Source organism: Triticum aestivum, chromosome 1B (genome assembly GCF_018294505.1).
Source record: "Triticum aestivum cultivar Chinese Spring chromosome 1B, IWGSC CS RefSeq v2.1, whole genome shotgun sequence".
Classification (NCBI taxonomy): Eukaryota; Viridiplantae; Streptophyta; class Magnoliopsida; order Poales; family Poaceae; genus Triticum; species Triticum aestivum.
The window spans coordinates 64,827,255-64,840,146 of NC_057795.1; the positions used below are offsets into that span (position 1 = coordinate 64,827,255).

Here is a 12,892-nt window from a genome sequence, read left to right on the forward strand (position 1 = left end):
CTACTTACAACAAAATACTTATTGTTGCTATTTTTATTTTGTTTCCAGTTTTTTTGTTTTGTTTTCTGCATTATTTACTTTCTTTTGTTTTTTGCTTTATTTTTTAATTCTTTTTGCTTTTAGGTCGGCAAAATTATAAACTTTTTATTAGTGCCATTAGTTTTAGAAAAATTATAAATTTCTATTAGTGCCATTAGTTTTCAAATTTGAATCGTTAAAATTTGAATTCTTTGAAATTTGTATTACGAGGAGCGAACCGGGACTAATGGTATTACGAGGGCCGAACCATAAGACATTAAAGCATTTGAAATGAATTCTGAAGAAGTTGAAAGTTGGCATGGTATCATAATTTCACCCACATAGCATGTGCATGTATAATACAGACAATGGTATCATACTCGTCTGTTACAAAGTTGGCATGGTATCATCATAATAGTTGCAGGAGAAAGTCTTCACTTTTTCTTCGCTTGTGTCATTTGCTTATTGCGCCGTAACCATGGATAATCTTCATCGTTTATCAGGATGCTGGGGTCAGCCTTTACTTTGAAGGGAGGAATTTCATGAAACTTTTCATAATCTTCAGACATGTCTGTCTTGCCCTCCACTCCCACGATGTCCCTTTTTCCTGAAAGAACTATGTGGTGCTTTGGCTCATCGTATGATGTATTTGCTTCCTTATCTTTTCTTTTTCTCGGTCTGGTAGACATGTCCTTCACATAGATAACCTATGCCACATCATTGACTAGGACGAACGGTTCATCAGTGTACCCAAGATTTTTCAGATCCACTATTGTCATTCCGTACTGCGGGTCTACCTGTACCCCGCCTCCTGACAGATTGACCCATTTGCACTTAAACAAAGGGACCTTAAAATCATGTCTGTAGTCAAGTTCCCATATGTCCACTATGTAACCATAATATGTGTCCTTTCCCCTCTCGGTTGTTGCGTCAAAGAGGACACCGCTGTTTTGGTTGGTGCTCTTTTGATCTTTGTCAATCGTATAAAATGTATTCCCATTTATCTCTTATCCTTTCCAAATCGTAACAGTCGAAGATGGTCCCTTGGACAACAAGTATAGCTCATCACAAACAGTCTTGTCACCTCTGAGACGTATTTCCAACCAACTGCTGAAAGTCCTGATGTGTTCACATGTAATCCAGTCGTCGCACTGCTCCGGGTGTTTGGAGCGCAGACTGTTCTTGTGTTCATCGACATACGAGGTCACCAAGGTAGAGTTCTATAGAACTGTGTAGTGTGCTTGAGACCAAGAATATCCGTCCCTGCATATTATTGAGTCCCTTCCAAGTGTGCCTTTTCCAGTCAGTCTCCCCTCATACCGCGATTTAGGGAGACCTATCTTCTTAAGGCCAGGAATGAAGTCAACACAAAACCCGATGACATCCTCTTTTTGATGGCCCATGGAGATGCTTCCTTCTGGCCTAGCACGGTTACAGACATATTTCTTTAGGACTCCCACGAACCTCTCAAAGGGGAACATATTGTGTAGAAATACGGGCCCCAGAATGACAATCTCGTCGACTAGATGAACTAGGACATGCGTCATGATATTGAAGAAGGATGGTGGGAACACCAGCTCAAAACTGACAAGACATTGTGCCACATCACTCCTTAGTCTTGGTACGATTTCTGGATCGATCACCTTTTGAGAGATTGCATTGAGGAATGCACATAGCTTCACAATGGCTAATCGGACATTTTCCGGTAGAAGCCCCCTCAATGCAACCGGAAGCAGTTGCGTCATAATCACATGGCAGTTATGCGCCGGGACCCTTTACAAAGATTACATGTAAATCATTGACCATAGAAAGTACGTGATCACCGGTACACATGGCGGGCTTCTTCCGGTGATCTGCCTCGCCTTTGAAATGCTTGCCTTTCTTTCGACATTGATGGTTGGTCGGAAGAAATCAACGATGGCCCAGGTACACATTCTTCCTGCAGCTTCCCAGGTATATACTATCGGTGTCAAGTAAACAGTGCGTGCATCCGTGGTATCCCTTGTTTGTCTGTCCTGAAAGGTTACTGAGAGCGGGCCAATCGTTGATGGTCACGAACAGCAACGCCTTTAGGTCAAATTCTTCATGTTTGTGCTCATCCCACGTACGTACACTGTTTCCATTCCACAGCTGTAAAAGTTCTTCAACTAACGGCCTTAGGTACACATCAATGTCGTTGCCGGGTTGCTTAGGGCCTTGGATGAGAACTGGCATCATAATGAACTTCCGCTTCATGCACATCCAAGGAGGAAGGTTATACATACATAGAGTCACGGGCCAGGTGCTGTGATTGCTGTTCTGCTCCCCGAAAGGATTAATGCCATCCGCGCTTAAAGCAAACCATATGTTCCTTGGGTCACTTGCAAACTCATCCCAGTACTTTCTCTCGATTTTTCTCCACTGCGACCCGTCATCGGGTCCTCTCAACTTCCCGTCTTTCTTACGGTCCTCATTGTGCCATCGCATCGACTTGGCATGCTCTCCGTTTCTGAACAGACGTTTCAACCATGGTATTATAGGAGCATACCACATCACCTTCGCAGGAACCCTCTTCCTGGGGGGCTCGCCATCAACATCACCAGGGTCATCTCGTCTGATCTTATACCGTAATGCACCACATACCGGGCATGCGTTCAGATCCTTGTAAGCACCGCGGTAGAGGATGCAGTCATTAGGGCATGCATGTATCTTCTACACCTCCAATCCTAGAGGGCATACGACCTTCTTTGCTGCGTATGTACTGTCGGGTAATTCGTTATCCTTTGGAAGCTTATTCTTCAATATTTTCAGTAGTTTCTCAAATCCTTTGTCAGGCACAGCATTCTCTGCCTTCCACTACAGCAATTCCAGTACGGTACCGAGCTTTGTGTTACCATCTTCGCAATTGGGGTACAACCCTTTTTTGTGATCCTCTAACATGTGATCGAACTTCAGCTTCTCCTTTTGACTTTCGCATTGCGTCCTTGCATCGACAATGACCCGACAGAGATCATCATCATCGGGCACATCATATGGTTCCTCTTGATCTTCAGCAGCTTCGCCCGTTGCAGCATCATTGTGCACATCGTATGGTTCCTCTTGATGTTCAGTAGCATCACCGTATTTAGGGGGTACATAGTTGTCATCGTACTCTTCTTCTTCGCCATCTTCCATCATAACCCCTATTTCTCCGTGCCTCGTCCAAACATTATAGTGTGGCATGAAACCCTTGTAAAGCAGGTGGGTGTGAAGGATTTTCTGGTCAGAGTAAGACTTCGTATTCCCACATATAGGGCATGGACAACACATAAAATCATTCTGCTTGTTTGCATCAGCCACTTCGAGAAAATCATGCACACCCTTAATGTACTCGGAGGTGTGTTCTTTCACGGTACATCCATTGCCGGTTCATCTGCGTGCATTATATATAATTAAGTGTGTCAAAAATCATTACAGAATATCATGAATAGATAATTAAGTGACCAAATTAATAGAAGTTCATCATCACATTAAAACCAAAGTACATACATAGTTCTCATCTAACAACATAAAGCTCTGCAGAGTATCTAAATTAATTAAACCATACATTGAAACTATGTAAAACATTTCAATGCGAAAACAAATGCGATCATAATCGCAACCAAGGTAACAACTGATCCAACAGCATAATGATACCAAGCCTCGGTATGAATGGCATGTTTTCTAATCTTTCTAATCTTCAAGCGTACTGCATCCATCTTGATCTTGTGATCATCGACGACATCCACAACATGCAACTCCAATATCATCTTCTCCTCCTCAATTTTTCTTATTTTTCCTTCAAGAAATTGTTTTCTTCTTCAACTAAATTTAATCTCTCGACAATAGGGTCGGTTGGAATTTCCAGTTCAACAACCTCCTAGATAAATAAAATCTATGTCACGTTGGTTGGCATAATTGTCATAAACAATAAATGAACTAATAGTTATGAAAAGATAATATATACCACATCCGAATCATAGACAGGATAAGGGCCGACGGGGGCGGATACCAAAAACATCGCACTATATAAAATGCAATAATAAAAGTAAGAAAATTATACAAGTATCTATTTAAACATACAAGTAACAATTAGGCTCACCAAGGTGGTGTCGGCGATGAGATCGGCGCGGGCGATCGACAGCGGTGAAGACGGGGACGAGACGTGACAGACCGCTAAACCTAGACAAATATTGAGGAAAATGGAGCTTGGAGGTCGAGCTTGGAGAGGAGAAAGCTTAACTAGTGTGGCTCGAACATTCCATTGAACACCTCGTGTGCATAGGAGGTGAGCTAGAGCACCACAAAGCTCTCCCCTCGCCGGCCAGGAAAAACAGAGCAGTGGGAGTGCTCTGCTCGCAGGCGAGGGGTATATATAGGCAACTCATTGGTCCCGGTTCGTGGCACGAACCGGGACTAAAGGGCAGCCTTTGGTCCCAGTTCAAGCCACCAACCGAGACCAATGGTGGTGGGATAGAAGCGAGGCCCATTGGTCCCGGTTCGTCCCACCAACCGGGACCAAAAGGCCCAGATGAACCGGGACCAATGGCCCACGTGGCCCGGCCGGCCTCCGGGGCTCATGAACCGGGTCCAATGCCCCCATCGGTACCGGTTCTGGACTGAACCAGGACTAATGGGCTGACCCAGCCTGGACCATTGCCCCCTTTTCTACTAGTGAACTAGGAGGGAACCCGAGGAGCTTTACACAAATGGCAGCTTTTCATGATTGTTTCTCCGACCGCGGGCTAGCTGACTTGGGTTTCTCAGGATACCCATATACCTGGGACAATAAACATGATGATGAGAACAACATTCAGTGTCGGCTGGATAGGGCTACATGCAATAACGGTTTCTTGGCTCTATTCCCAAAGACCATCGTGGAACATGTCTTAACGGAGGAGTCTAACCATGTAGTGTTGGTTATTCGTGCTATGGAGACAGCTCCAGCCACAACAAGTAGGGGGATACGACCCTTCAGGTTTGAAGAAATGTGGATCAAGCACAATGGCTATGATGAGATGGTGCAGAATGCTTGGGTAGAAGATGGTGGCCGAGGAACCAATATTGCGGCTGTCTGTGAGAAACTCCAGGGTGTTTCGAGGGACTTGCAGTAATGGGTCCAGCGCGTTTTTGGACCAGTGAGAAGGCAGATTTAGAAACTAAAGGAGCAGCTAAAGGATGTGAAGGAAAGGGCGCTTGGCACTGACCAAACTGCCGAACTCAGAGAAATAGAGGATCGGTTATGAGTTGTTTATGAGCGGGAGGAGATTATGTACAAGCATCGATCCAGAGTAGGATGGCTCAAAGAGGGTGACCAAAACACACAATATTTTCATAATCGAGCAAATCACCGCAAGAGGAAAAACACAGTTCGGGCCCTGAGGAGAGAGGATGGGTCCAAGTGCAGTAGAAATGATGAGATGAGTGAGATGGCTACAACTTTCTATCAGAAATTATTCACATCGGAGGGGTCCACCCATGCAGATAACATCCTCCAACTTTTTCAGGGCATGATATCCGACGGTATGAACGAGATGCTCACGGTTGCAACATCGGAGAGGGAAATAGAGACAACTCTATTCCAAATTGGCCCGACGAAAGCTCCTGGCCCCGATGGACTTCCGACGCTATTTTATCAACGCCACTGGGCGCTGGTTCGGGAGGACGTCTGCACTACGGTGCGGGACTTCCTTCAGGGGGTGGCGACGCCAGATGCTTTTAATGTTACGATAATTGTCATGATCCCCAAAGTACTCACTAGAGTTATTAACACAATTCTATCCAATCAGCTTATGCAATGTGTTGTACAAGATTGCTGCTGAGGTTCTAGCAAATAGATTGAAGGTGATCCTGCCAGTGCTTATCTCAGAAGAACATTGTGCATTTGTGCCGGGGAGATTGATCACCGACAATTTCCTTGAGGCTTATGAGTGTGTACATGCGATCAGGACAAGGAAGTGTAAAAACCCTTTATGCGATGTCAAGCTCGATATGGTGAAGGCATATGATAGGGTGGAGTGGATTTTTCTCGAGCAAGTGTTGAGGAAGCTTGGTTTCGCGTAGAACTGGATAGCTATGGTTATGAGGTGCGTGACTTCTACACGGTTTGCTGTCAAGCTGAATGGGCGAGTTTCTCGGAGTTTTTTGCCTTCTAGGGGTCTACGGCAGGGCAATCCGCTTTCCCCATATCTCTTTTCGTTTTGTGTTGAAGGTTACTTCGCACTTCTGAAGGATGCACAGCTAGAGAATAAGATCAAAGGGGTGTCATTTGGGAGCATTGTCCCCCATGTAACACCCCTGCTTTTTGCTGATGACAGTACAAGTCTTCTAGAAGGAACTCAAACAACTTTAAGAACTCTGAGGGATATATTGACATACTATGAGATGGCCTCGGGTCAGAAAGTAAACCTTCAAAAATCATCTATTTTCTTTGGAAAAGGGTGCAAATTAAGGACTGTATAATCGCATCTAATCCCTGCCCTCACAACAATTTGGGTTTTTGGCCGTCCGTTTTATTGATGTGAACGTTTTTGGCCGTCGGATTTCTGTGTACAGACGTCTCTTCCGCGCTGGCCCAGCTATCCTATTGGGCTGCTACTCCAGAAGAAATTTCCGTGCACTCTGGTTAACTGGGCCGTGCCCAGCCCAATTAGCTCATCCCCGCAAAAAGCCCGCCCCATCGGTAGCAAATCCTGCCGAAGAAAAAAATTAGCGACAGAGAGGCTGGACCGGGTCGGTCGCTGTGATTTCCAGAGGAGATTGGTCACTGCGATCTGAAGGGGATTCGATGCGAGAGGAGGGCGGTACGCATGAACCGCGCGAGAGATCGAGAAGGGGAAGGGGATGGCTCGGTCGCTCGGAGGGAGGACCATGACTCTTCGTCATCGATCGGGCGCTGCTCCGCTGCGATTTGAAGACACAATAAAGCTTCAGTTTCTCTGCACACAATGATGGTGAGTAATGTGCCCATCCTTTCCGCTGCCTCTTGGCACAGTTAGGTGTATATAAGTTTCGTCCCCTGCCATTCTTCACTCACCCTTTCCACCCTGGAAGCATAACATCCTTCAGCATGATGCTTGGCTAGGTTTCCCTATATTTCTTTTCAGTTCATGTACGAATGTATGGCTCATTCTTCCACCAAGCAATTACATTGTCCTAATTTCGTCTCATTCCAAAAAATACATAAATGTGTTGTTCATGCTTGATGTGGTCGACTGATTTGGGCAGATCATGGAGACTGTACTAACAATTTTTCTACTTCAGCAGCTCATGATCTTTTATAGCATTTGGACAGGTAACCCACCTTTGTGGAAATATATCTGCATCTTAAAGTTGCATGTTAACATGAGGCTATCCAATTCTGATTTACTCCCTTCTCAACAGAAAGAAGTAAAAGAATTCAGTGAGTTGGTTTTCAGGCCAATTTGTTTTTATCAGATCTGAACCAATCCTCCGGGCATGTCACCGTGCTTGCACGCGTAGCTCTTGTATGGGATTTCTACAAGGAGAATGAATTTACGCATCTTGACATCGTCTTTGTTGATGAACATGCCTACTAAATACTTATTACATGTATCCTCTCTTACATAATGTATTGTCCCTGTGTTTAATACTGATCTTCTATATAGGGAAACGAGATGTGTGTCAAGATGCATGTGATGCATGCAGAAATATTTGGGGAAAACTAAAGAAGGGCAATGTTTTCCTCATCAAGAACTTCTTTGTGAAATCAGCAAAGAACATGTATAAGTCTGTGGAAGGCAGTTCTATGAAAATAACTCTATGGTCAAAAGTTTAGGCGTAGCGTGATGTACCTATCAATTATCCTGACTATGCATATTCACTCGCAAATTTTATACCTCTACCCTCTGGTTGGAAAGACATACTCCTTTATAGGCAAGGAAATTCTACTTTTGTGCATGCATAATTATTCCTTTCCTTCCTCCACTTTGCTGCTTTACTATCAGTAATTTCAGATCTCTTGAAGGTTGACTGCCTGCTCGAGCCCAGGATTTTGACGAGAGGAACCTCGAGATGACAGATATTGAGTAACCTTTCTCATCTAAATTTTTAGAGAATATCTATTAGCTTCTAACTATCATAAGAGTTACCAGACTAACTATTATCCGTTGAACTATCATTATAGTCGCTGAATCGCTATACGTAGTGCAACGATATGATGCAGTCTCACATTGCCGAGTCATTATCATGATTGTTGGCAGTTAATTACTACACCTAAAAGTAACTATATTTGTGACCTCTGTACTTTTGCAATGACAGGCGAACACTTGGACTGACGACACTGATAGCACCAACAGAACTGATAATACGTTGATCTGTTGTGCAATTGATCACGTACTTATTACAGAAGTATAGTCATCTCTCAAGTTATAAAAGTACCTTATATGTTTCTTCAATGCATGACTATTTTTCTCGATTTTTCTGGGCAAAAAATACCACTGACTTCCAGCCAACAGACACCGGATGATCCAAATGCACCTGTCACAAATGCTTCCAGTAGCACAAACAAGAAAAACGCAAAAAGTTAAGTAGCCACATTGTACTTTGACTCCCTTTGCAAGGTTATATTTTTCAACGTACATATATAATAATAGCTATCTTCACAATTTACAGGGTTGCAGCTGACACAAGTAAGACTGTTGCTTCAAAAAATAAATTGTACCTTCCCTGAACAAAGATTGGCTCATTAACTTCGGAAGCTAATAAATAAATGGAGATGTTTTGCGTGTGACCAACCTTTCTGGACGTTTTACTTATTATGTTGTCTTCGTGCGACAGCTATCACCCAGTTTGATAGACTTTGTGCTTGTTAGTTTCGGCTTATCTGTACTGTGTTTCCCGAGAACCATTGCTCCTATCTGAACTGAACTATCCAAGACTTGGATCTCTACAAACCACCCTTATTATCCTCCAAAGCGATGTTTCTGGTCTTTGCTACATTATGATCCTACTTCTCTATTTCCATTACTGTCGTAAATCTGGACCCTATTTCTAGAGATGTCCTATTATTCTACTGCTTTCTTATCCATGTATATACATGTGTTTCCTTTTAAGTTATTGAGACAATTGCCCTATTATCGGCCCTTTTTCTTTGTACGGGTGAGCAGCTGCTACCTCTTTTCATCATAAAGGTCCCTTGTATTATACTTTTGCATTGTGCGCATCCTGTGTTTTCCCCTTCTGTATTTTCATGTTTGACATGCTACAAAAATAATACCACCAATAGTACTAATGGGAATACTTTCTTGAATCTGTCACAAGGTCATGTTGATAGCTCTGTAGGTTTATATTGCACATGTATTATCCCATTCAGGTTGATTATTCCCTGCTCAGGCTCATTTTGTTTCATAAAGAAAACCATGTTGAAGTGACTTTAGTAGTTGTCTGTAAGAGCAAAGCTGAATATGAAGCTCACTTGGTGCTCGGTACATAGTAGGTTTTTTTTGGGTTTCTTTTCTTGCACTAAGATCAATGCTGGAATGTAATTCACTATGCAACCGACTTTAACACTTAAACTCTTCCTAGACTTGTGTGTGTGCGCACACACAATCTTGTAACTCATTTCGGTTACACAAAAAGTTTTTTAGTGGAAAAGGGATCCCACGCAGCTCCATTTTATTAGTAGAAGGAAGCCACAGTGAAGTTTTATGATGCATGCGGAGGAAACCAGCTGAAAGCACTGTCTCGGCAACAAAAGGGAAAATAGTCTGAAACTGAAAAATAACTACAAACTAAGGCAACATAAAGACACAGTCTGAATGCGCTACAGTTATCAAGCTCACTCCATTCTAATGTTCTACCAAAATTTGTAAGCCTTTCTTCGTTCTAAAAACCTTTGTAAAGTTGTATCATACAACATTCCAAATAGACGGGCGCATCAACGCGCGCCATCAACGATCTAGTATGAGGATAAGGTGGGACTCAAGCATGCTATTGGGATCAACTCTGAGGCGTTGAGTGAACGGTACCTTGGGCTTCCAACACTGGTTGGCAAAAGAGGGCACGTTCAAATACATTAGGGAAAGCTTGACTAGCAAAGTCTCGGGATGGAAGGGTCAAGGACTCTCTAATGTGGCAAGAGAGGTCCTGGTTAAATCGGTGCTTCAGTCTACTCCAACATACACCATGAGTTGTTTTCAACTCACAAAGAAGATGTGCGGGAACCTGAAATTGATCTCTTCGAAATTCTAGTGGGGTGCAGCGAATGGTGAGAGGAAAGTACACTAGATATCATGGGATAAAGTGTGCTATGCCAAGAGGGAAGGGGTATGGGCTTTCGTGACCTAGAGGCTTTTAACCAAGCTTTGCTGGCTAAACAAGCCTAGACGATTTTGCAGACCCCTTCCTCCTTATCCGCCCGGGTGCTTAAAGCACGTTACTTCCCAGAGGGGTCCATCTTGTCAGCCATGTTCCCAAGTGGGGGCTCCTTCACCTTCCGAAGCATATTATATGGTAGGGACTTGTTGCGAGAAGGGCTTGTTTGGAGGATTGGTGATGGCACTTCTATCAACGTGCACCACGACAACTGGATTCCGAGGCAAGGAAGTCTTAAGCCTCTAGGATAGACCTATATCCAAGGCATCACAAAGGTGGCTGATCTGCCTGTTGCACAAGGAGATCAATGGGGCGAACAAAAGGTACATGAAATGTTCACACCTGACGACGCATGCGATATCAAACAGATTGTTGTTGGAGTACCGGACACGAACGACTACCTAGCTTGGAATTTCACCAAGAACGGGCAGTTTACGGTCAAATCTGCATACCACCTGTGAATGAGCATCAATGGTGCTAAATCCGGACAGCCGGGATCATCATCATCAATCCAGAAGCACCGTACATGGCTAGCGCTGTGGGGCCCGAATTCTACGAGCAAAGCGATAATTCACACGTGGCGGTTAATGCACAATGGGCTTGCTGTAGGGGCTGAACTGCACCAGAGAAGGATCAAGGGAGGGGTGTTTTGTGCCGTGTGCGGTAGGGAGGAGACCATTTTCCATTGCTTTTGGGGCTGGCCCCACACCAAAATTTTTGGCAGCTGATGCGAGAAGATATGGATACCCCTATTATCACACTGCCGGAGATGGATGATTCCTTCACCGCTATTTTAGCATGGACGCAACAATGGATAGCTGTGGCGAGTGATGATGAACGAGAGATGATGACCCAGGCACTGTATGGACTATGGTTGGCGCGAAACGAGGCGAGAGATGGGAAGCGAGTCACGGAGGCAAGATTAGTGGCGGAGAGGGTGGTCGCTCACATGAAGGAGTGGAAGGAGGTGCATCGTATACCTTCCACATATGGAGTCCCGAAGGTGGTTAAGGTGTGGAAGCCACCTGCCACAGGATGGATAAAAGCCAATGTTGATGGAGCTACAACAAAGACAGGTAATAATGGGGGTGGAGGCGTGGTCCTACGGGATCACGATGGTGCATACAAAGGAGGGCCGACGACATTTCTCCCAGGCATCTCTGCTCCTCAACTACTAGAAGTGATGGTCAGTAGGCAGGCGGTGCGATTTGCAATCCAGCAAGGTTTTTAGAGGATGCACCTCGAGTTGGATAGCAAGGAGGTGGTGGCAATGATCAATGCAGAAAGCAAGAACCTCTCTGCCGTCGGGCCGCTAGTGGAGGAAGTGAAGGCACTCCTTCGGTCTACACAGGAGCACAAAGTGAGCTGGGTGAGAAGAACTGCTAATGGTGCAGCACGTCGACTTGTAAAAGAGGGGATTAGCATTGAGATGAATAACGTGTGGCTTAATGAGCCACTAGATTCTATTCTGCAGATTGTTGCAGCTAAGATTCCGGGTTTTGTTTAATTTTCTTTGCTTCCAGTTTTGCAGCCGAGACTGGTTTTAGGTTTTGTGAACTTGTGGACCTGTTTTTTTATCTTTTGAATAAATGCTTTACCCCTCAAAAAAAGCAATGAGCACCGGAGCAAAATCAGGGCCAAGAAACAGAGCAATCAACTAGCAGAGCAGATCTCTGTATAGCCAAAATTCGCACAATTTATGTACTATGAAAAAATTAAGCCCAACCATTCACTCCTGGAACCAGGCCTAGCTCGTTTCTCCCCCTTTTTTTGGCATGTTTATAGTTTAGCCCGAAATGGATTGCTTCCAGCTGGCCCAAGGTGGCAAGAAGTTGGGCTTCACCGTCCCAGCTGGGCTGCCAGCTCACCCAGGCACTGGGGAGAAGCTGCCTGGCTCGGTCGCTCTAGAACAGTTTGCTGCACTCCACATGAAGTGAGAAGTCAGGTTAGAAGCTGGATATGAGAAGTTTTTGAGAAGCTAGCAAGTCTCCGAACAGGCCCTTAGGGTGTGTTTGGTAGAGTGCATGAGGGCAAAAGTTTCCAATTCGACCCAATTTTGCTTGTTTGGTAGGGTGCATGGGCTCACCTGGGCAATGCCCAACTGGTGCAAAAAAGGTCTCTCAGCCATGCCCATCTCATGCACCCTGCATGGAGGCAGCCATGTTGGCCCCGACACTCGTCCCCACCCATCAGACCACGTCCACATATGTCTAAATTTTCAAAAAATGTTCATAATTTCAAATTTTGTTTAAATTTTCAAAAAAATCAAAATTTTTAAATTTGTTTAAATTTTCAAAAAAGTCCAGAATTTCATTTTTTTTGAAAATGTTCAGAATTCAAATTGTTTTAAATTTTTAAAAAAATAGAATGTCAAAATTTGATTAAATTTTTCAAAAATTTCAGGATTTCAAATTTGTTTAAATTTTTGAAAATCTTTAGAATTTTAAATTATTTAAATTTTTAAAAATGTCAAGAATTTGAAATTTTGCTAAAATTTCAAAAAATAGTTTTTTTAAATTTTTTTAAAATATGTTCAGAATTT

The 12,892-nt window shown here is 43.8% G+C and overlaps 1 long non-coding RNA gene across 1 annotated transcript; it reads left to right on the forward strand.

The window, feature by feature from the left end:
* The first annotated feature begins 6,750 nt into the window (after positions 1-6,750).
* On the forward strand, positions 6,751-8,979 carry LOC123086822 (uncharacterized). Its single transcript, XR_006441142.1, has 3 exons — positions 6,751-6,968; positions 7,243-7,309; positions 7,399-8,979. It is a non-coding gene; the product is annotated as an uncharacterized lncRNA (long non-coding RNA).
* Positions 8,980-12,892: the final 3,913 nt, after the last annotated feature.